This window comes from Pelodiscus sinensis, chromosome 4 (assembly GCF_052426305.1).
Source record: "Pelodiscus sinensis isolate ZL-2025 chromosome 4, ASM5242630v1, whole genome shotgun sequence".
NCBI classification, from domain to species: domain Eukaryota; kingdom Metazoa; phylum Chordata; order Testudines; family Trionychidae; genus Pelodiscus; species Pelodiscus sinensis.
In genome coordinates this window covers 81,132,839-81,155,439 of record NC_143055.1, presented here as the reverse complement: position 1 = coordinate 81,155,439, position 22,601 = coordinate 81,132,839, and the positions used below count along the sequence as shown (strand labels likewise).

At 41.3% G+C, this 22,601-nt stretch overlaps 1 long non-coding RNA gene across 1 annotated transcript in view; it reads left to right on the top strand.

Annotated features, from left to right (window-relative positions):
• The first annotated feature begins 1,378 nt into the window (after positions 1–1,378).
• The window catches only part of LOC142829601 (uncharacterized), a 77,747-nt gene continuing 56,524 nt past the window's right edge, over positions 1,379–22,601 (top strand). The window contains exon 1 of the long non-coding RNA XR_012904163.2: positions 1,379–1,469. This is a non-coding gene — a long non-coding RNA (uncharacterized LOC142829601). The remainder of the gene's footprint in view (positions 1,470–22,601) is intronic.

Here is a 22,601-nt window from a genome sequence, read left to right as displayed (position 1 = left end):
TCTTCTGTGACAGGGATAAATCGTGCATTAAAGTCATGAAATGGGTTACAAATGCAATACAAATAAAGTATTCAAAAATTTTACAAATGGCACCATTTGCTCTAGGGCCAGCCCTGATCAAGTGTACTGGTTAGCAAAGTTCCACATCCCAGTATTTGGTAGTTCTGAAACAATACAGGAGTGTGTTTTATATTACATTAGTGAGACAGGTGAGGAACACTGAAATATATTCAAGAGATGTCTTTTTAGTAGCTCTGTCCTACTTTTCAAGTTCTTACTGTATTAGCAACGTTATTCTCTACCTAACCTTCAGCAGATGGCATGGTTTCTTTCTATCCTTTCAGTCTTTGTAGCATTGCTAATAAGTTCTGGGTTTGAGCAGTTTAGACCTTAGGCTAATAGTATGTTGGAATCAATTATGCAAAGCCCATTCATTTTGATAGAAAGTACTGAACTGCTTCTTTCACTGCAAATAGGATGGTTGTTTGGTCTGTGTTTTTTTTATCATTACAACTTCCTCACCCATGGCCAAAGTTGGCACCCTTCTGTTAAATACATTGCCTCCTGCCTACAAGGCAATTCTCGCTTCCAGTTTAATCAAACATAGTTTGAAATACCAGTAGCAACAAGAGATAGAGAATGAATGAATTATATTTATAGCATGAATATAAGATGCAGTATGATTCCGGATGGGGATGTTAAATATTGAATAGTTGATTTACCTCATGAATTCTTATCGGTTACTCAACTATTCTATAGTCGCAGGGGTGAGGCCAGCAGGCAGTGCGCTCTGGTCCCACTCCCAAGGAGCCCCCTGACACTCCACTCAGAGTGCCAGGCAGGATCTGGTCCACAAGGGGTGCCAAGTTAAAAAGTAGTTCCCGTCGCAGACTGGCTGATAGAGACAGCAACACGGGGTGGCAGCAGCCCCTATCTGATGGTGGGGATGGTCCGGGACCCAGCGTGGGCCAGGACTGAGCCAGGTTGCTTGCCAGCCTTGTACTGGCGGGGGTGGAATGTGTGCAGTCTATAGCGTTAACCTATAAGCTTTTGCTTATCGGTTAATCAATTAATTGACTACACTATTACATCCCTAATTAGGTGCCAAATTAATGAAGCATGCAAATTCATGAATTTGGTCACGTTAAAGAGAGGGAAATTCTTTAATGAAGAGAAAAAAGAACAGCAGAGATTGAGGCACCCCTACTCAGGCAAAAAATGGATTGATCCAGTGGAACACTGTTAACACATAATTGTTATTTGCTTTGTGTCTTATCACTAGCATATGTAGAAATACAACCTCCCCCCCCCGCCCTTCCCCACACAGTCTGCTAACTATTGCTACACATTTCTCTGAGCTTTGTACTGTCCGTGTGTGTGTGTGTGTGTGTGTGTGTGTGTGTGTGTGTGTGTGTGTATATATATAATCTGCCATTGTTAGGGCTCTGGACTGGGACACAGTGAAGTGGGTAAATCTGCGTTTCCCCCTCCCGTCCGCTGCCCCAGTCAGTAGGAAGCAGTCTTACCCTGCTTTTCAAGCAACATGCCTGTGCTTGTTGGCTTTCTGCCTGAGCTAGGAGACCCAAATGTTTGTTTCCCTGCTTTGAGCTAGGATATCTTCAGATTTGCAGAGGTCTATGAACATTTAACATATCTGGCTTTTGGTTTTTGTTTTCTCACACTCTTTAACTCCCCTTTTTCAGCACCCAAGATCTTTCTCTGTGATTAAAAAAAAATTGTTTCCTGCATTCACATTTCACGTAGCCAGTGCCAATGTAGAGATATGGAACTCCATCCTGCAATGTTTAAAGTCCCTACTGCAATTTACTGCAATTTGCAGAGCACATTCAACTCTAGTTAACATCATTGAAGTTAGAGTACTCACTGCCTTGCTGGAGGAAATGCTCAGCACCTCATAGGATCAGGCTTTATGGAGTTATCTTCATCAGATTAGAGAGATTTGGTTGTGATAATATGATCTTTTACTCAGCCATCCTCTGATATCTTAAAGAAACACAAGAAAGGAAAACAGAGGATGTCTGGTATTTATTAGATGTTGTGCTTCCCGCTGAAAGTAATAATTGAATATGTGGAAATGTTGTAAAAGGCTAGCCAGTCCAACCCCTGGGAGTACAGAATTATTCGTTACATTACCTTATTAGTATTTTGGCAACTCTCACTCTTATTGTCTCAAGTGACAAGGTTCCCCCAGTTCTTTCGGGAGCCTGTTCCACAATCCAGAAGATACCATTGTTTGGAATTTATGTCCTACATTTTCCTTTTCTTAATTTAATTCTATTAATCCTTGTATTAACCCTTTTCTGTCAGTCTAATGTTTAAGAGGATGCTAATGTTTTCTAGGCTATAAATTATATTTTATGATCTTAATAAAGAGTATAATATAATACTCTTTATTAAGAGTATTATAATATAATTTTTTATTTTCTGAAAAATTGCCTTCATAAGGTAAGGTAGCACTTTAAACGTTTTAAATTATATTATTCACCATTATATATGTATTATTAGAAAACCTTTAAAAAGGACCTCTTCTTAATATAGAGCAGTGTGTTTTATCTGTTTTTCATTTGTGGACCTCTAAACAATTCAAAAGCGGTCCACACTTCCATTTTGAAACCTTGCACAAAGCTATACTCACATGATCTTACCAGATACTCACATGTTGCAAAGGAAGGCAAAAATACCCCACGGTCATTGCCAATCTGATTTAGGAGAAAATTCCTTCCTGATGCTACATATATGGATTAGTTAGACCTTGAGGATATGAGCAAAAACTAGCAAGGTAAGCACGCAGAGGAAGGGAAATCCCTTGCTGACTCTGAAACATGAGCTTTACATTGGAAGGAACTTCTAGGTTTATTGAGCCCTGTTTGCACCCACAATGAGCAACCCCATCATGCAACCCCACTCATAAGTTTGTCCAGTTCTCTCTTAAAACTCATTTTTTAATTTTAAAACTCATTGTTTGCTCTGACAGCTCCTATTGGGTGGACATTCACTCACTCCTCTTCTAATTTCCAGTTTGAAATTGTTAATAGCCAGTTTATGTCCATTGTTGTTGTACCAACACTCTCTTTTATCTTCCTGGTGGTCTCTCTGTCCCCCTGATAATACTGATTGTTCTTTTCTGGACCTGTTTCACTTTGAATTAAACTCTCTCGAACATGGTTGCACAGAACATTGTTTACAGAATTTCAGATGAGGTCTTACAAGTGCCTTGTAGAATGCCATTAATTTTTTTCTGGCCCTACTGAAAATGTTTGATCTGGTACATCCTAGGATTACATTTGCCTTTTATGCAGATGTATCATATTGATGGCTCTTTGTCATCCTCTGATCAATCAACTCTCTCAGTTGCTTCCAGTTTATAAGTCCCCAGTGGTAGCAGAAATTCTTATTAGATCCTGTATGCTTGATCTTGCACTTTGCATTATTAAATTTCATCCTATTTCTGTTACTCCAGCATTCAAGGTCATCCAGATTTTCCTGTATCATATTCCAATCCTCCTCTGTATGATGATACCTCCCCTATATCATCAGCCAATTTTATTTTAACACTCTTCCTTTTTGTGTTGGGTCATTAGTAAAAATATTAAATAAGATTGGGCCCAAGATTGATCCATGAGGAATTCCATTGGTGATCTCTCTCCAGTCTGATAGTTCACGTTTCAGCACAACCTGATGCTTTTTCCCCATTAGCAAAATACTTACCCACTTTACAGTTCTTGTGATAATCTCCATCTTCTCTAATTTAACTAAGTTTCCCATGTGGTATATTAAATGTATTGTGTTTCCCTTAGCTATAAAGTCAATTACTTTCTCAAAGAAATAAATTAGGTTTCTCTAGCACAATCTACCTGTGGGTTTAAACCCAAGTTACATTACATCCCCTTTTTCATTTACCTCCGTAAATTTAATCATGCTTTCCTTCACAGTGTATTCCAAACATTGAATACTATTACATCTGTAATCGCCTGGATCTGTTATTTTTCTGTTTCTTAAATATAGTTACAGTGTTTACTATTCTCCAGTCCTACAGTATTATCTCTGAATTAACAAACACATCATTGATAACTACTCTTTGAGTATGGTTTTCCAACCGATTCTGCCCCATCTTAGAGTAGGTTCATCTAGTTCACAAGTTCTTGAACTGGGGGACATGGAATGTATCCTGGGGGAGCACGAGAAGCTTTAAGAAAAAAAGCTAACTGTTGTATGTTTTACCCACAGCAATGAATAGCTAGCAGCGCGGATTCCTTTTGACATATCAGGTCCTTGGTGGGTGCTCTGTCCATTTTGCTCAAAAGGCATTGTGCTTTTTCTCCATTCTCTGGCAAGCTTGTGTATTATGCAAGATCTTTTCCATCTTTATGTTAATACATTTTCTATGCTGCAATGTGGATATGTAATTGTAAGCATTAACCACAATCACTGCTTTGCTTTTGCTCTTGGTACAATGGATTGTTGGTTCTGTTTGAATCAATGCATCGCTGATTTTAATATTTGGTGGGAGTTGCATGTTGGTTTTTATTGGTATGCTAGCCAATTAGCCCATCATAAGATGGGATTTTCAGGTCTCTCCTCCACATCAGTCTTTTCTCCTGAGCCTCGGGTCTCTCTCTCTCTCCCCCCTCCTCCTACTGCCTCCCTCTCTCTCTCAGCTCTTCTCCACCTCCTGCCCCTCTCTCTCTGTCTCTCTCTTTCTCTTCTCCTCCCCCTCCTGCCTCTCACTCGGGGGACCGCGGAGCCCAAATGGTCGCTTGTGCCACTTGCTTCCACACAACAGCCTGGCTGAGTGGCGCAGAAGTCAGCCAAGCGCCATGGTGGGAGGCGAAGGGGGTGGGGCAGTGACATTCACGGCCAGGGGGCGGGGCCTGGAGCCGCTGTCACACCGCATGTCCCGCCCCCCTTCGTCTCCCGCTGTGGTGCTCGGTTGACTTCTGTGCCGCTCAGCCGAAGCATGGGGGTGCTGCATGGGGAGTGCGAGACCCAAATGTCCTCTTGCGCCGCTTGCTCCTCCACGACAGCCTGGCTGAGCGGTGCAGAAGTCAGCCGAGCACCACGGCGGGAGGCGAAGGACATGACTCAGGCAACAACGCTGCCCAGAGGGAACAGCCAGCATTTCAGTGTTACAGAGTCTCAGCCATTGGGCTACTATATATATGATGTATTGGTGTGGTGGGGTGAGGATGAAAACTGCTAGATAAAAAAAGAAGAGGGGTACAGTTGAATAAGTTTGAGAACCACTGGTCTAAGCTATATTTCTCTAGTTTATTTATAAGATCATATGAAACAATATCAAAAGACTTACTAAAGTTGATATATCATATTTACTGCTTCTTTGTATCCTCGCGGCTTGTTATCCTATCAAAGAAGGATGCTAGATTAGTTTGACATGATTTGTGTATCAGCTTATTTTCTTCTAAATGTTTACAAGTTGTATGCTTATTTGTTTCATTAACCTTTTTGAGTACTGAAATTCAGCTGACTAGTCTGTTATAGGGATGTGTTAGTATACATGTTTAAACAGTTACATGTAAGCCCCTCCCTCCCTTGCTGTTTCCTCTGCAGCAGAATGAGGGTTGGGCTGGGAAGCAGGTGGGAGCCAGTGCTAATGAGAAGCTGGCTTTTAAGCAGGCTCCCCACAAGCACCAGCTCCTGCCTGACTCCTCCTTCCCTTCTTCCCCCGTGCTGATGCCAATGATGCGGGAGGAGGGGCAGGCAACTTCGCATGAGCTGGTGTCGCAGGAAGCCAGTGCGTGCTCCACCTTCTATGGAGCTGGCCCCCCTGCATGTAAACGTGTAACCACTAAAAATTTCAGCAGTTACACATTTCCATTTAACATCCCTTATCTATAATTTCTTGAGTTGTCCTTTTTCCTCTTTTGCCCTTTTCCAGTCCTCTGTTTTCTCTCCCATTCTCCATGAGTTCCCAAAGATAATGCTTCCTTGGTAGCATATGGTAACTGTATATTTCTCCCAAAGTTTGGTTTGTCCATTATACTAGTGGAGATTTTTGAGACAGAATTACTGGGTTTTGAAATATATATTCCTGTTCCATGTTCAGTAGCACTTTGCCACATTAGTAATGCAGTATGCTGCTGCCATAGGGCAGAGCCGAGTACAGAGGCAAGCTCGGCTCCCAAGGCCAAGGCCAACATTTCTAATTAAATAGCTCTTGTGGAGGTTCATTTGGAAAAAAAATATTTCTGTTGATCGCCGGATCAGAGAGAGTTCCCCTAGCAGCTTCTGCTCCAGCATTTTTTGTCGTTCATTCTCTTATTTTCCTCTTATCCAATAAACTCCCAGTTAAAGCACCTTACTTCTGTCTTACAAAGCAGAAAAGAGCAGCTTCCCCCACAAGCCGTGCCATGCTTAGAATGATCTGGCAGGGAATATTGTAAAAGCAGTGCTGCTGGAATTCCCTTTCCCTCCATCCCAGTCCCAATGTGGTGTGCCCACTGATGACTGAGCACATTTTCTTCAAGCTGTAAGTGGTCTGAGATGTGGAAAGCTGAATTAACATCTGAACATTGGAAAGATTCATAACAGGTAGTCACAAAAGTGTTGCCAGCATGCATCACTGCCCCATTGATACTGCTTTGTTTCTTAATGATTGCACCATAGCTCTCTTTCAGAAGGCAACGAACCAGCCTTCTTTAAAAGTACATGCGGCTCGCTATTGCATTGGCAGCGTACAGATGGAGTTATTTTACCAGAAAATAAAATTACTTACAGCTGACATATATTAATTTTGCTTAAACAAGCAGGAGGCGATGTTTCCATATTGGAAAGGCATTTGGGACTGCTATTCTTCAGACTTTGGATGAGTTAGAAAAGCAGTTTCAGCTTCACACAGCATATCAGCATAAAGAATAGAGACATCATTCTTTGGTAGAGTTTGTAGTGGGAGTTATTGAACTATGCAACCCCATGGATTATAAATGTGGTTGTTCAAGGATATCACCAGAATATGGAGCTTCTGATGAGCTATCCACTCAAGTTTTTTAAAAGTTATCTTGCTCTCCTGTATGTATATGATATTTATATTACAATAAGTAGAAAAGTAGAATGCTCTAACTTTTAGACCTATTGTGTTGGTAGTGTTGAGAGAGAAGAGTGTCAGGACTTCAGTTTTATCTTAGTTGTACATATCATTGGCAGGAGATTATGCCAGAAGGGCCCTCCCTGAGGTAATGACTTGATAGGTGATTACTAATGAGTGGAAGTAAGATTTCCTGCCTTCCCCACCCCATTTCTCTGTACTGACACTTTGCTTCTGCCTGCTGCATTCCATGTTCTATTTCATGTTGTAATCTCCTGAGACACTAATATCCCATGATAAACCTCATAATTTACTGGAAAAAGTTTGTCTCTTATGAGGCTGCAAAACTGGTCACTGGCCAAAGATGTGGAGGGTGAAGAGAACAGTAGGGAATGATGCTATTTGAATCTTCCTCTGTAGATGGAGAATGTCCTTTTTAAATAGCCGAAGTAGAGGAAGAGCCAAAGTATCCTTGAAGCTTCATGATTCCTTGGGTTAAAATGCTCTTCTGTTCACCAGGTCATTGTTTGGACCTATTGGGCATGCCTCCAGGCCTGTCTCCATTAAGGATGTTAAGTATCGTGTAATTGACTAATCAAATAGTTGAGAAGCTTCAGGGGGTAGCCAAGTTAGTCTGTACAGAAAAAAACAACAAATAGTCTATAAAGTGCTACCAGACCAACAAAACATGTAGATTTTTTGTGGGTACAGCTTGCTTCTTCAGATCACCGGAATTATGAGTTTAGGATGTGCAGACCCAAAATAAATAGGCGAGGGGAAGCGGAGGGGAAAAAAGGAGAGAGGTGGGAGACAGGGAGCTAGAGGGAATCAGTAAGTATCTGAAGATTAGGTAGTTAAAACGAAGCAGATAAGAATCAAAGTCAATTGATAGTATCCTTCCTGACATAGGAGTCTACACAAAGAGCTGTTTGCACCTTCATCTGCTGTTAAGTTGGTAGTGCCCCAACCAAACTTCATCACGATTAAGTCCACTTTTGCATTGACTGATTAATTGATAGAGTGCCTCCACCTTTGAACTTAGCACCAGCCCTAGGGTTGTTGCTACACTTAAAGGTGAAAGCTCAGAAGCCCTGGGTCAGTTGGAGACTCCCCTGCTGATCCTGGGCTCCCTGCAGTGCTGCCGCTTTGAAATGCACTGAGCCCGGGGTCAGCTGGGGACTCCCAGTTGATCCCAGGCTCGAGGTGGCACTCCCCACAGCATTTAAAAGTGGCAGCACTGCAGGGAGCCCAGGGTCAGCTGGGGACTTCCCAGCTGATCCTGGGCTCCAAGCAGCTGTGCTGCTTTGAAATGCTGTGAGGAGCCTATGGCATTCAAAGTGGCAGCACCACACAGATCAGTTGACCCCAAGCTCTGTGCAGCACTGCTGCTTTGAAGTACCTCCTTCTTCTCCTAAATGGCAGGGCACATTGAAGATAGTCTACTACCATCCCAAAAGATAAAGAGGTAAAGAGACTGGACCTTTTCGGTAGAAGCCTTTATTCTACTGCAGGTCTTCAATTTCACAGAATACTAGAACTGGAAGGAACCTCAACAGAAATAGACTTCTAGGATGGAGGCTGGCTCAACTGATTAAGAGAGCTTTAAACTAGGAATTTGGGGGAGACGGTTGGGAGATGTCCAGGTAATCTCTACGCCGGATTTTAACACTGAGAGGGAGGAAAATGAAGTAAGAAAGGATATAGCTGGGGGTAGGAGAATGTACATGAGGAAGGGTAGGGTGGATGCTAGTCTAATAGGTCATATTGGAGGTACAATGTCCGTGCCAAATTGGGTAAAGAATGTGAGTGAGGCCAAACAGCAAAAATTAAGATGTTTGTACACCAATGCGAGGAGCCTAGTTAACAAAATGGAGGAACTAGAGCTATTGGTCCAGGAAGTGAAACCAGATATTATAGGAATAACAGAAACATGGTGGAATACTAGGCATGACTGGAGTACAGGTATTGAAGGGTATGTGCTGTTTAGGAAAGACAGAAATAAGGGTAAAGGTGGTGGAGTCGCATTGTATATCAAAGATGAGGTAGATTGTAAAGAAATAAAAAGTGATGGAATGGAGAAGACAGAGTCTGTTTGGGCAAAAATCACATTGGGAAAGAAAACTGTCAGATCCTCCCCTGGGATAGTGCTTGGGGTGTGTTATAGACCACCAGGATCCAATTTGGATATGGATAGAGACCTATTTAATGTTTTTAATGAAGTAAATACTCATGGAAACTGCGTAATCATGGGAGATTTCAACTTTCCAGATATAGACTGGAGAACAAGTGCTAGTAATAATAATAGGGCTCAGATTTTCCTAGATGTGATAGCTGATGAATTCCTTCATCAAATAGTTGCTGAACCATCAAGGGGGGATGCTATTTTAGATTTGGTTTTGGTGAGTAGTGTGGACCTCATAGATGAAATGGTTGAAGGGGACAACCTTGGCTCGAGTGATCATGAACTAATTCAGTTCAAATTAAATGGAAGGATAAACAAAATAAATCTGAGACTAGGGTTTTTGATTTCAAAAGGGCTAACTTTAATAAATTAAGGAAATTAGTTAGGGAAGTTGACTGGACTAAAGAAATTATGGATCTTGAGGTGGAGGAGGCCTGGAATTATTTTAAGTTAAAGTTGCAGAAGCTGTCAGAAGCCTGTATCCCAAGAAAAGGGAAAAAATTTATAGGCAGGTGTGTTAGACCAAGCTGGATGAGCAAGCATCTCAGAGAGGTGATTAAGAAAAAGCAGAAAGCATATAAGGAGTGGAAAATGGGAGGGATCAGTAAAGAAAGCTACCTTATTGAGGTTAGAGCATGTAGGGACAAAGTGAAACAAGCTAAAAGTCAGGTAGAGTTGGACCTTGCAAAGGGAATTAAAACCAATAGTAAAAGGTTTTATAGCCATATAAATAGGAAAAAAACAAAAAAAGAAGAAGTAGGACTGCTGATTTCTAAGGATGGAGTGGAGGTTATGGATAATCTAGGAATGGCCCAATATCTAAACAAATACTTTGCTTCAGTCTTTAATGAGGCTAATGAAGAGCTTAGGGATAATGGTAACATAACAAATGGGACTAAGGATATGGAGGTAGATATTAACATATCCGAGGTAAAAGCCAAACTTGAACAGCTTAATGGGAGTAAATCGGGGGACCCAGATAATCTTCATCCAAGAATATTAAAGGAACTGGCACATGAAATTGCAAGTCCATTAGCAATTTTTTTAAATAAATCTCTAAACTCAGGGGTTGTACCATTTGATTGGAGAATTGCTAATATAGTTCCTATTTTTAAGAAAGGGAAAAAAAGCGACCCGGGTAACTATAGGCCTGTTAGTTTGACATCTGTAGTATGCAAGATATTGGAAAAAATGTTGAAGGAGAAAGTAGTTAGAGACATTGAGGCTAATGGCAATTGGGACAAATTACAACATGGTTTTACAAAAGGTAGATCATGTCAAACCAACCTGATCTCCTTTTTTGAGAAAGTAACAGATTTTTTAGATAAAGGAAATGCCGTGGATCTAATCTATCTCGACTTTAGTAAGGCATTTGATATAGTACCACATGGGGTATTATTGGTTAAATTGGAAAACATAGGGATTAATATGAAAGTTGAGAGGTGGATAAGCAACTGGTTAAAGGGGAGACTACAACGAGTCATATTGAAAGGTGAACTGTCAGGTTGGAGGAAGGTTACTAGCGGAGTTCCTCAGGGACCAGCTTTTGGGGCCAATTTTATTTAATCTTTTTATCGCTGACCTTGGCACCAAAAGTGGAAGTGTCCTGATAAAATGTGCGGATGACACAAAGTTGGGAGGTATTGCCAATTCAGAAAAGGATCGGGATATTGAAGATCTGGATGACCTTGTAAATTGGAGTGATAGCAATAGGATGAAATTTAATAGTGAGAAGTGTAAGTTTATGCATTTAGGGATTAATAACAAGAATTTTAGTTATAAGCTGAGGACACATCAGTTAGAATTAACGGAGGAGGAGAAGGACCTCGGAGTCCTGGTTGATTATAGGATGACTATGAGCCGCCATTGTGACATGGCTGTGAAAAAGGCTAATACGGTCTTGGGATGTATTAGGCGAGGTATTACCAGTAGGGATAAGGAGGTGTTAGTGCCATTATACAAGGCATTGGTGAGACCCCATTTGGAATACTGTGTGCAGTTCTGGTCTCCCATGTTTAAGAAGGATGAATTCAGACTGGAACAGGTACAAAGAAGGGCCACTAGGATGATCAGAGGAATGGAAAACCTGTCTTATGAAAGGAGACTCAAGGAACTTGGCTTGTTTATCTTAACCAAAAGAAAGCTGAGGGGGGACATGATTGCACTCTTTAAATATATTAGAGGGATAAATACCAGGGAGGGAGAGGAATTATTTAAGCTTAATACCAATTTGGACACAAGAACAAATGGATATAAGCTGGCTAGTAGGAAGTTTAGACTTGAGATTAGACGAAGGTTTCTAACCATTAGAGGAGTGAGGTTCTGGAACGGCCTTCCAAGGGAAGTAGTGGGGGCAAAAGATCTATCTGGCTTCAAGATTAAACTAGATGGGTTTATGAGGGGGATGGTTTGATGAGACAACATGATCTTGGTAACTAATTGACCATTCATTATCAGTGGGAAATAGGTCAATGGAGGGATGATAGCAGTTACTATAGAGAACTTTCTGGGTGTCTGGCTGGTGAGTCTTGGCCACATGCTCAGGGTTTAGCTGATCGCCATATTTGGGGTCGGGAAGGAATTTTCCTCCAGGGTAGTTTGGCAGAGGCCCTGGAGGTTTTTCGCCTTCCTCTGTAGCATGGGGTACAGATCACAGCTGGAGAATTCTCTGCATCTTGGGGTCTTCAAAGTATTTGAAGGCTTCAATATCTGAGATATAGGTGAGAGGATTATTCTAGGAGGGGGTGGGTGAGATTCTGTGGCCTGCACTGAGCAGGGGGTCAGACTAGATGATCATAATGGTCCCTTCTGACCTTGAAGTCTACGAGTCTATGAGTCTGAGGTCATACCTCTAACTAGCAAGCCTTGCTACCTAGATGCAGTTTCTCCCTCTGGAGCAGCAATTTCTCCCTTTGGAGCAATATACTGAAGTTTCCAGAGAATGCCAGGCAGGTGTTCCAGCCTGTCTTAGGGCAAAGGACCTCTTTTCAAAGGGCCTAAGATGTGGCAGCCAGGCCCTGGCATCTGTGATAATGATACACAGGAGTTCATGCCTTTTATCATTGGATTTCTCCACCGGAGGATCTGCATACTATCGAGGAACTCCCCTTTGAGGATCCTACCTTTTTCTCACAGAAGACTGATGAGAAGCTTCACAATTTCAAAGACTCGAAGTCCATTCTGAAGTAATTGGGAATTTACATCCTTTCCCTAAAAAAACCCAATCCTGCCCTCAGTCTTACCCATTTTCCCTTCCTAGATAGCTGGAGTGCTCCAGAAAAATGGGCAAGAATAACAGGAGAAGACCTCCACCTCCTCAGGTTTCTTTTGCAGCGGGTTCTTCCAAACTAGTCAGAAAGTTCCAAGCAGCGTGTGTGCTTGCCTTGTCAAAGACAAGAGTGCTAGATTGTTTAGTGCCAGTTTCTCTCACCCCCTTTTTTCCTCAGTCCATTAGCTACTTTGTATGTGGTTGGGACTTTATTACCATGGATAAATAAATTTTAAGTACTGTGGAACAAAAAAACAAAACAAAATAAAAAAACCCCAAACCCTACAGAATCCCAGGAAGTCTCTGAGGAAGTAGAGAAAGAGGGGCAGAGTGGTGAATATGTAGAGGTGATACTCTTGGAGCCCAGCAGTTACTGATAAATAATTGCTCTTTCTCTTTTGAGAATTGCTTCTTCATATACCCACTTGTGGCAGCTTACCTAGGACAAACTATGTACTGGGGGTGGGCAATAATTTGTTGATGGAGGACCACTCCAAGAATTAGGTAAGTGGTCAAGTGCTGCACACTTCCATGTTATTAATGGTGGAGGTGAGGGGTCTGGGATGGAAGTTGGGTGCAGAAGGGAGATAGGCATAGGGAATTAGGGTGCAGGAGGTGGTGTGGCGTCTGGGAGGAAGTTTGGGTGAAGGAGGTTGTTGCATCCTGGGGCAGAGGATTGGGGTGTGAGATCTGGGATGTGGTAGCGGTGCAGGAGTGGAATGCAGAAGATTAGGGTTTCACGGGTAGGGGTGCAGGATGGGGAGCAGAGGAGTGGGGTGCCAGATACAGGCTCTAGCTGGGAGGCATTTATGTAGGAGGCACTTGGCCAGCAGCCCAGTGGGATCTCAGGTATGCGGTGGCAATGTGCTCTCTGAATGCTGCAAGCCCTTGGAAGGGGCAGGCGTTGTCACAGCACAGACAGCTCCCATTGGCCAGTTTCCGGCTGGGGGCAGAGAGCATCTCCCCACCATCTGCAGGGCTCATGATATGCAAAGCACATGTCCCCCTTCCCCCCCATAGTCAGCTACTCGAGGTGGCATGAAAGAGTGAGGAAGGCAGAGAGCCTGCCTGAGGCACTCATTGGGCCACAGGATGGTGATGGTGGGCTGGATCTGACCTGCCGGCCACATTTTGCTCACCCCTGCTCTATACACTAATGGGGAAAACACTAATTCAGCAGTGATTAAACTGCTCTCCTCTGTAGAGTGTCACAGTGAGATGCCAAATGAAAAGTATAGTGTTTCATAAAAGCATGACTAGAGTATCAAGGTGCAAATCTCCACAATGGAAACATTCCAAAATGCTGCCTTAAATCTCATAGAATGGGACTTCAGCTCCTGATCTGTGTGCAGAGTTTCATTCATTTGGAAAATCTCTGAATTGAAAAAAGATGCTTGGAAATAGATTATCCAAGCCTGTTATCAAAGATACATAAAATCTGAGTGATTTCCTCAAGGACTTTATTTTTCCTAAATAATGATTCGGCTCTCTTAAAATCAAATTAGTGTAATCTAGCTTCCTATATAATGGATATACCTTTTGGAAACACATGGGGCTCGTCTACACTGGCCCCTTTTCCGGAAGGGGCATGGTAATTTTTGAGATCGCAATAGGGAAATGCGCGGGGGATTTAAATATCCCCCGCGGCATTTAAATAAAAATGTCCGCCGCTTTTTTCCGGCTTTTAGAAAAGCCGGAAAAGAGCGTCTACATTGGCCCCGATCCTCCGGAAAAAGTGCCCTTTTCCGGAGGCTCTTATTCTTACTTCAAAGAGCCAGTGTAGACGCTCTTTTCCGGCTTTTCTAAAAGCCGGAAAAAAGCGGCGGACATTTTTATTTAAATGCCGCGGGGGATATTTAAATCCCCCGCGCATTTCCCTATTGCGATCTCAAAAATTACCATGCCCCTTCCGGAAAAGGGGCCAGTGTAGACATAGCAATGGATTAAAGATATTAATTGGTTGAAATTGAAATCTGAAACCATGTTAAGCAAAAATATAGATTGAAGAAGTAAAACTGTCTTTGAATTTTTTTGAATGGTTTGTTCTTGTAGAACACAGGAAAGTCGGCAAGTAAGCCTTTTGGTTTACTCATTGCATTTTCAGGTGTTACAGCTATTAAAAAGCTCATTTTTTAAGATAACTACTAAAGAGAGTGTTTTCTTTGAAGTGCAGAAGGTGGCTCCATCAGTCCTGTAAGCACTGAACTCAAGACCCAAGGTGGAATAAGTTCTTAGATGTGCAGACGCATATTAGTCTTGTCAGGAAACTTAATTATAGCATGATTGAAGATAGAAAAACTGTGAACTAGTGGGTGGCAAGCAAAAATGGCAGATGATGAGATGGCATCAGAATGAATAAAGGATCAGAAAACATGCCTTATAGAACAAAAAAAGCAGCTCAGAAGTGGGTCTGCCCCACGAAAGCTCATCACCTAATAAACTATCTTGTTAGTCTTTAAAGTGCTGCATGACTGCTTTTTTGTTTTACCAAGATCAGACTAACATGGCTACCTTTCTGTTACTATGCCTTATAGAGATAGATTCAAAGAACTCTGAATCTATTTAATTTAACAAAGCGAAGGTTAAGGGGTGACTTGATTAGTCTGTAAGTACCTACCTGAGGAACAAATATTTGATAATAGGCTCTTCAATCTAACTGAGAAAAGCATAACACAGTCCAGTGGCTGGAAGTTGAATCCAGACAAATTCATGCTGGAAATAAGGTGTGATGTCTTAACAGGGAGACTCTGTGGGAACAATTTACTAAGGGTTGTGGTGGACTTTCTGTCAGTGTCAATTTTAAAATTGGATTAAAAAAATGATGTTTTAGAACTAATTTGGGGGAGCTTTCTGATCCCAGTGATTTCAGTGATCTCTTCTGGCCTTAGCATAATCTTTAAGTGTGTTTTGATGGTAATAACAGATAGACTTGACTACTTTGTTTGAATTAAGTAGTAAAAAAAAAAAAATCAGGAATGGGTAGTGCCAAAGGAAAATGTTGTTGGCTTAATTCCACATAGAAAAGTGAATTTGCATCTTTTCCATGATAGAGAAAAACTCAGATGCTTCTGGGAAAACTTATTCCTCGATTGTTGAAGTATGTTCTACATTTCTTTGATTATTGAACATCTGTCTTCAACAAATTATTGTGAGGTAGGTGAAAGCACATCACATGTTGATGGAGAATTTCACCTTGTTGCCAAGTGTGGTGAGATGTTGATAGATGTTTGGCTGTGTGCATGTGTTCCCCTTGTGTGCTGCTGCAGATCTCTTGTGAGTTGCTCAATGACCTCAATATCCATAAAGGGAAGAAGGCATCAGGCCAGATTTGTTGTTGACAAACCAACGTAAGAGCCCTGGCAGAGGTGCTTAGTATGAGGATACTAAGACGTGGATGCCCGCAGGGACAGTTCAGTGAATGGCAGGACTTCCCATTTCTTCCTCTCAGCTTTACAAAAATACTCCCTCGGAGATACATCTTTATACCCTGATACAAACAAGTTAGTACTCCTCCTCTGATGTACTTAGTTATTGCACACTGACATCATCTTGTACATGTTGGCTCACTCAGAGCATCTCTATTATGTATTGCCATCTTGATATAATCTTCTAAGGGCAATCAGTGTGTTCCTCTTATCCTTTAGGAATGTTTTTGTACCATCTTTGATATTGGGATGTTCTGGTACCAATTGATATTAGAATGCATTTGCATGACTCGTGGTGTAGACCAGGCCTATGGCTACCACTTCTTAGGAATGTGCATTTCTGCAACATTAGCCCTGATCTTGCCAGATTTTGTGAGCAGGCTCTGCTTCGTACTAGCTCTCTGATACAAGGGCTTATGTCTCAGGCGCTGTTCTTACTATGCCTAGTACAGAAATGTAGACGCCCCAACAACCATTATTAAAAGCTTTAATGACAGAGAGATTACATGTTTCTGAGATCATAACACCAGATTAGATATGCTCAGCTTGAAGCTATAAGAATCACATGAGGCTTGTCTTATCTTCCTGATGATTTGCGAAAGAAAGGAAATCAGACAGAAGGCATACATGAATTGATTATCCTAGTCCAATAATAAGATGTCTGTGAGAAAGCTGGTTTCTTTTCTTACTCTTGGACATTATACTTTGTTTCTTATAGCAGAAAGATTAACAGATTATTTCATTTAGGGAACAAAACTCGACCACTGATTTCTTTAAGGAGCACTTCTTTTGTATCTCACACCCGTAACTCAGTTTATCTGCAAGTAAATTTTTCCATTAAATGAAGAGCAGTTGGATGAATTAAATTACAAATACACCTCTTCCAAAGATAATTAATTATTTCTGCTGTTTCAGTGGCAGTTTGAGTCTCTGCATAGTGAAAACTAGTGTGAATGGGGTAGGTTTAGAAGGTAAAATAAAAAAAGAACAAGCTAAAAATCTCTTAGAAAAGTTAGATGCCTGCAAGTCATCAGGGCCCGATAAAATGCATCCTCGAATACTCAAAGGCTATTTCTACACTACACGGTTTTTGTGCAAAAACAGTCGTTTTTGTGCAAACACTGGCGGAGTGTCTACACCTCAAGCGTGTTTTTGCACAAAAAAATTGACAGAACAGAGGGCTTTTGCTGGTAGAGTTATTCCTCTCCACACAATGAATAACTTCTTTTTGCGCTACAGCCCTTGTACAAAAAGGTAGGTGTGGACGCTCCAGAGAGGTTTTTGCGCAAGAAACCCCTATTGGAAAAAGCACGGGTGCTCATTTTGTGAATGGCCATCAGAGCTTTCTTGCACGAGAGTGTCCATGTAGTGTGCATTGTTTTTGCAAAGTGTTTTGAGGTATGGACGCGCTTTTGCACAAGATGTTTTTCTGGAAGATCTCTTCCGCAAAAGGCTTCTTGCGCAATACCCTGCAGTGTAGACAAAGCCAAGGAGCAATAGAGGAGTTATCTGAGCCTATAGCTATCATCTTTGAAAAATCATGGAAGATGGGAGAGATTCCAGAAGACTGGAAAAGGGCAAATATAGTGCCCATTTATAAAAAGGGAAGTAAGAACAACTCATGAAATTACAGAGCAGTCAGTTCACTTTCTGTGCCAGGGAAATAATGGAGCAAGTAATCAAGGAATTAATCTACAAACAACTGGAAGATGATAAGGTGATAGGTAACAGCCAGTATGGGTTTGTAAAGAACAAATCATGTCAAACCAATCTGATAGCTTCCTTTGACAGGATAACGAGTCTTGTGGATAAAGAAGTGGTGCACGTTGTATACCTAGACTTTAGTAAGGCATTTGATATGGGCTTGCATGACCTTCTTATCAATAAACTAAGTAAATACAACCTAGATGGTGCTACTAAAAGGTGGGTGCATAACTGGCTGGATACCCATACTCAGAGAGTAGTTATTAATGGTTCACAATCCTGCTGGAAAGGTATAACAAGAGAGGTTCCACAGGGGTCTGTTTTGGGACCAATTCTGTTCAATAGCTTCATCAACGATTTAGATATTGGCATAGATGATACCAAGCTGGGAGGAGTTGCAACTGCTTTGGAGGATAGGGTCATAATTCAAAATGATCTGGACAAACTGGAGAAATGGTCTGAGGTAAATAGGATGAAGTTTAATAAGGACAAGTGCAAAGTACTCCACTTAGGAAGGAACAATCCATTTCACACATACAGAATGGGAAGTGACTTTCTAAGAAGGAGTTCTGCAGAAAAATATTTAGGGGTCATAGTGGACTCATAGTGCTAAATATGAGTCAACAGTGTGACGCTGTTGCAAAGATAGCAAACATGATTCTGGGATGCATTTAACAGGAGTGTTATGAGCAATACATGAGAAGTCATTCTTCTACTCTCCTCTGCGCTGGTTAGGCCTCAGTTGGAATATTGTGTCCAGTTCTGGGCCCCACATTTCAAGAAAGATGTGAAGAAATTTAAGAAGGTCCAGAGAAGAGGAACAAGAATGATTCAAGTCCTAGAGAACATGACCTATGAAGGAAGACTTAAACTTAGGATTTAGAAGAATACTGAGAGGACATGATAGTTTGGAAAGAAGAAGACTGAGAGGGGACATGATAGCGGTTTTCAGGTATCTAAAAGGGTGTCACAAGGAGGAGGGAGACAAATTGTTCTCCTTGGCCTCTGATGATAGGACGAGAAGCAATAGGCTTAAACAGCAGCAAGGGAGGTTTTGATTGGACATTAGGAAAAACTTCCTAGCTGTCGGGGTGGTTAAACACTGGAATAAATTGCCTAGGGAGGTTGTGGAATCTCCATCTCTGGAGATGTTTAAGAGCAGGTTAGATAGAAATCTATCATGAATGGTCTAGATGGTACTGGGTCCTGCCATGAGGGCAGGGGACTAGACTCACTGACCTCGCGAGGTCCCTTCTAGTTCTAGTGTTCTATGATTCTATGATAGACAATGCCATGTATAAGAAGAATGAAGCAATGCAACCTAGGAACCACAGTCTTCTTCACAGATGCATGTTATGAAAACTCCATCAGTTTACGGAGAATCTTGAAATAGGTATTAGCCTTTTAGGAATAAGGATCTGTAACAAGGACCTGGATCCTTGGGGTTCTCTGCACCTTCGGACCTTTTAGAATTAATGAAGACTCAGCAAAGACTGTGCAGTTCCTAGTAGTCAAGCTAGACTTCCATAGGCCTGCAGGAAAGTCCCAGAATCCCAGATTTGTTCAGATTCCAGGACAGCAGATTCCCTGGATGACACTTCATGCATTTTCATGACTGCCTCCATTTTTGGGGGACTAGCTAGGTACACCCCATAAGCCTGACTTTCAAAAGGTGCTAAGCACTCACTAAAAATCAGCTCCTTCTAAGGAGAAATACAGTGGTCATCTAAGTAAAACTACCATCACTTTTGAAAATTTTGGTGAAAGGGAACAGAAAGCAAAGGAGAGAGAAAGCAGTGAGTATTGCTCTGCCACAGTCATTTTACAGAGGCATGGTGGACACTTCTTAGTTCTTACTGTCTTTTTTGGGTCAGTCATGATTCAACAGAACAGGGAGTCAATATAGGCAAAACAATTTGCAACCAAACATCAAAGACCTGAACCAATGGTATGATCTCAGACAATAAACAACTGAACATGCGGACACTGCTGTACCTATGCTAGCATTAACAGCAAGTAAACAGAATATATAATGGGAAAAGAATTTTAAATGATTTAAAAAAATCTGCCTAATACAAGAGCAAAGGGACAGCAGAGACAGTCCTGAAACCAGTGCATGTTAGCATTTGGAAGGTTCTGGGATAACCTGCATACTTTACATTATTTTTGTAGTCTCTAGTGAAAAACTTACCAATTGCTAAGTTGTGGTGTTAATGTGTCTGACAAGCACTGCTCTTCTAAGTGCTTGGGAGCTTTAGTGTGCAAAATATATCCCAGACTGAAGGTGTTCAGAGCAAGTCTTAAAAAAGAAAAAACTTTCTGTTGCCTTAAAAAAAGACAGATGGCTATTCCAATTTTTCTGCAACAGCTTGGCTCAGTACTAATAAGTAACAAGAACATAAAATGATTTATTGTCAGTCATGACTAATGGAAAATAATTTATGACTAATTCTGTATTAGATGAGTTTAGGATTAGTCCCTTAACTGCATATTTAGATGTTCCTTATATTAATTAACAATTTTGTATGTCCACTGAACAGTTTAGCTGTGCTCTTGTCAGCAGTTTCTGATAAATGTTTGTAAGGAATCATTGACAGTGTTTGAGTTTGTTTAAAGACTTTTCAGTTGATTTAGATTATAAATAAGCAGAGTCTCTGTAGTATGTTGCTATCACTGGGTATATGGAACTCTAGTCAAGTGGAACCACACAACCTACTAATGTCCATCACATAAAGGTCACTTTGCTTTAAAACACAGTAAAATTAAATCAGATCCTTGGACAGGTACAACAGGGATACAATACAAAAACCAAATAAACCCCCATGGTGTGTTTTTTAAGGGAAAATGGGAAAATTGTAGATAACTTGAAAATAAATTGGAGGTAGGGAATATTTTCCCTCCTCAACTATATTTTAACACCTGTGATGCTAATAAACTTCTGCGGGGGGAGAGGGCAATGGGGAAATGATGCAGTATCAAGTTGTAAACAGATGGAGAGAATTTGATTTTCAAGAATCTATTTATTTCTCCTGTTGATTCACATCTCTGCATGTACATTGATAGCAGAGTAAACTCAGAACGTGGAATGGTTTCAGGATTGCCCTTCATACTTGGTGTGATTACACATATGCCAAATAGCTCATGCCTGATCTATTCTCTACTTAACTGAAACAAATATTATTAAAAGAAAGGAAGGCTAAATTAGGAAATGAAACCACTCTGTTGCCAGGTCAACCATTCCTCATTAGTGCATATCTAAGTGTATTTGAGGATGATAATATGCAGTGATCATAGGCATGTGTCTCCGAGCTCTTCCTAATACCGTGAGAGGAAGGAGTTACAGAAAATAATGCTGTTAGCAACAGTGACCTAAGCCATTCATTCTCTTATTGCTACGTGTGCATGACTGTGAGAGAGGCAAAAAATGTTGGGAGGATCAAAAGGCAAAAAAATTAGTCCTTAATTAATTGTTTCAGTATCCTGAGGGTTTATAAAATATATTTCGCTGTGTGTTTTCACAGATTCCACTGAAGATGAGAGACAGTGGATCAAAGCATTTGCTGCTCTTAAAATATCCCTACTGTTTCTTTGTATTTAGTGTAAATGATTTACTGCCTTCACCCGTTTTAGTTTTAATCCAGTAAGCCTTGTCTCAAGATTTCACTGAATGTATCCCCATGCTGTGTTTAGGCTACACTCTGCTAAAATATGAAAAATATTTAAGTTTGTACATTTCTTGATGTGTTTGTCAACACTGTCAACTCAGAGACAGGCTGCCTAGAGTAGTCAGGACTGAGTATTAAATCAATAACAAAGGAGGAGGGTAAAAGAGGGCTAATATGAGCACTCATTTAGCACAAAATCGAGATATTGAAAACAAAACCAATTTAGGAATCAATCTATGTTAAGAAAAGAAATTATTTTATTGCATATACACCAGTGCAGGGAGCCTGAGTAACAAACAAGAGGAATTGGAATTACTCATTTATGAGCGTGAATCTGATAAAGTTAGTATTTCTTAAACCTGCTGGGATGATTTGTATGATTGGAATGTTAAAATAAACGGTTATAACTTATTTAGGAAAGATTAAGTAGGCAAAAGGGGCAGGGGAATGGCTATCCCTGTAAAAAATGGCATTACCTGTTTCTGACTCCCTATAACTCAGAACCTGGAATGCCTATGGGTCTGTGTCCTAACAGACTGAGCACAGGAAGGGTGCCATAGACAACCAAATCACATTAGGGCAGGGCTACTCAACTTTGGAAGCCCCGGGGGCCACAATGATACCCACAGCACATGCCGAGGGCCGCAAATTAAGTGTGGTTGCATATACATGCAAATATATATGCAAATGCTTCTTTCACGCTGTGGGCATGAATACAAAGATTAAGCCTTAAACCACGGAGCTGGACCCAAACGTGGCCAGTGTGAGCCAGTCAACACCCCTCAGGCTCTACCCACAAGGCTAAGCAGCCAGCACTTCCCACAATACCTGACGTTCCCAGCACCTCCTTCTGGGGGCTAGAAACGCCAACACCCTGTACCTGTCTGTTCCAGCCAGCCCGCCCGCTTGCTTCTTTCAGTGCTCACCTCACCTGGGAAATGCATCACCGTTGTGGAACTTGTTCAAAGGATCCCATCCATGGGCCCCGTGTTGAACCCCATGTAAACCCAAACTACACCGCGGGCTACAAACAAATGGGCCATGGGCTGCTGCATGTTGAGTAGCCCTGCACTAGGGGAACAGGATGATTAGCTTCTTATGCAGCTATTAGAAGTGACATGACATGGGGGGCTTAAATTTGAGTGACATATGCTGGAGGTTTCATGCTACCCATATTAAAACATCCTTGGGATTTTTTCTTTCTAGATTTGGGGACCATGGGTGGAAAATCAGTTTATTTTGAGTTTCCAGTGCAATGCTGTGGCCCAAAGAGCTACTGCAATACTTAAATGTA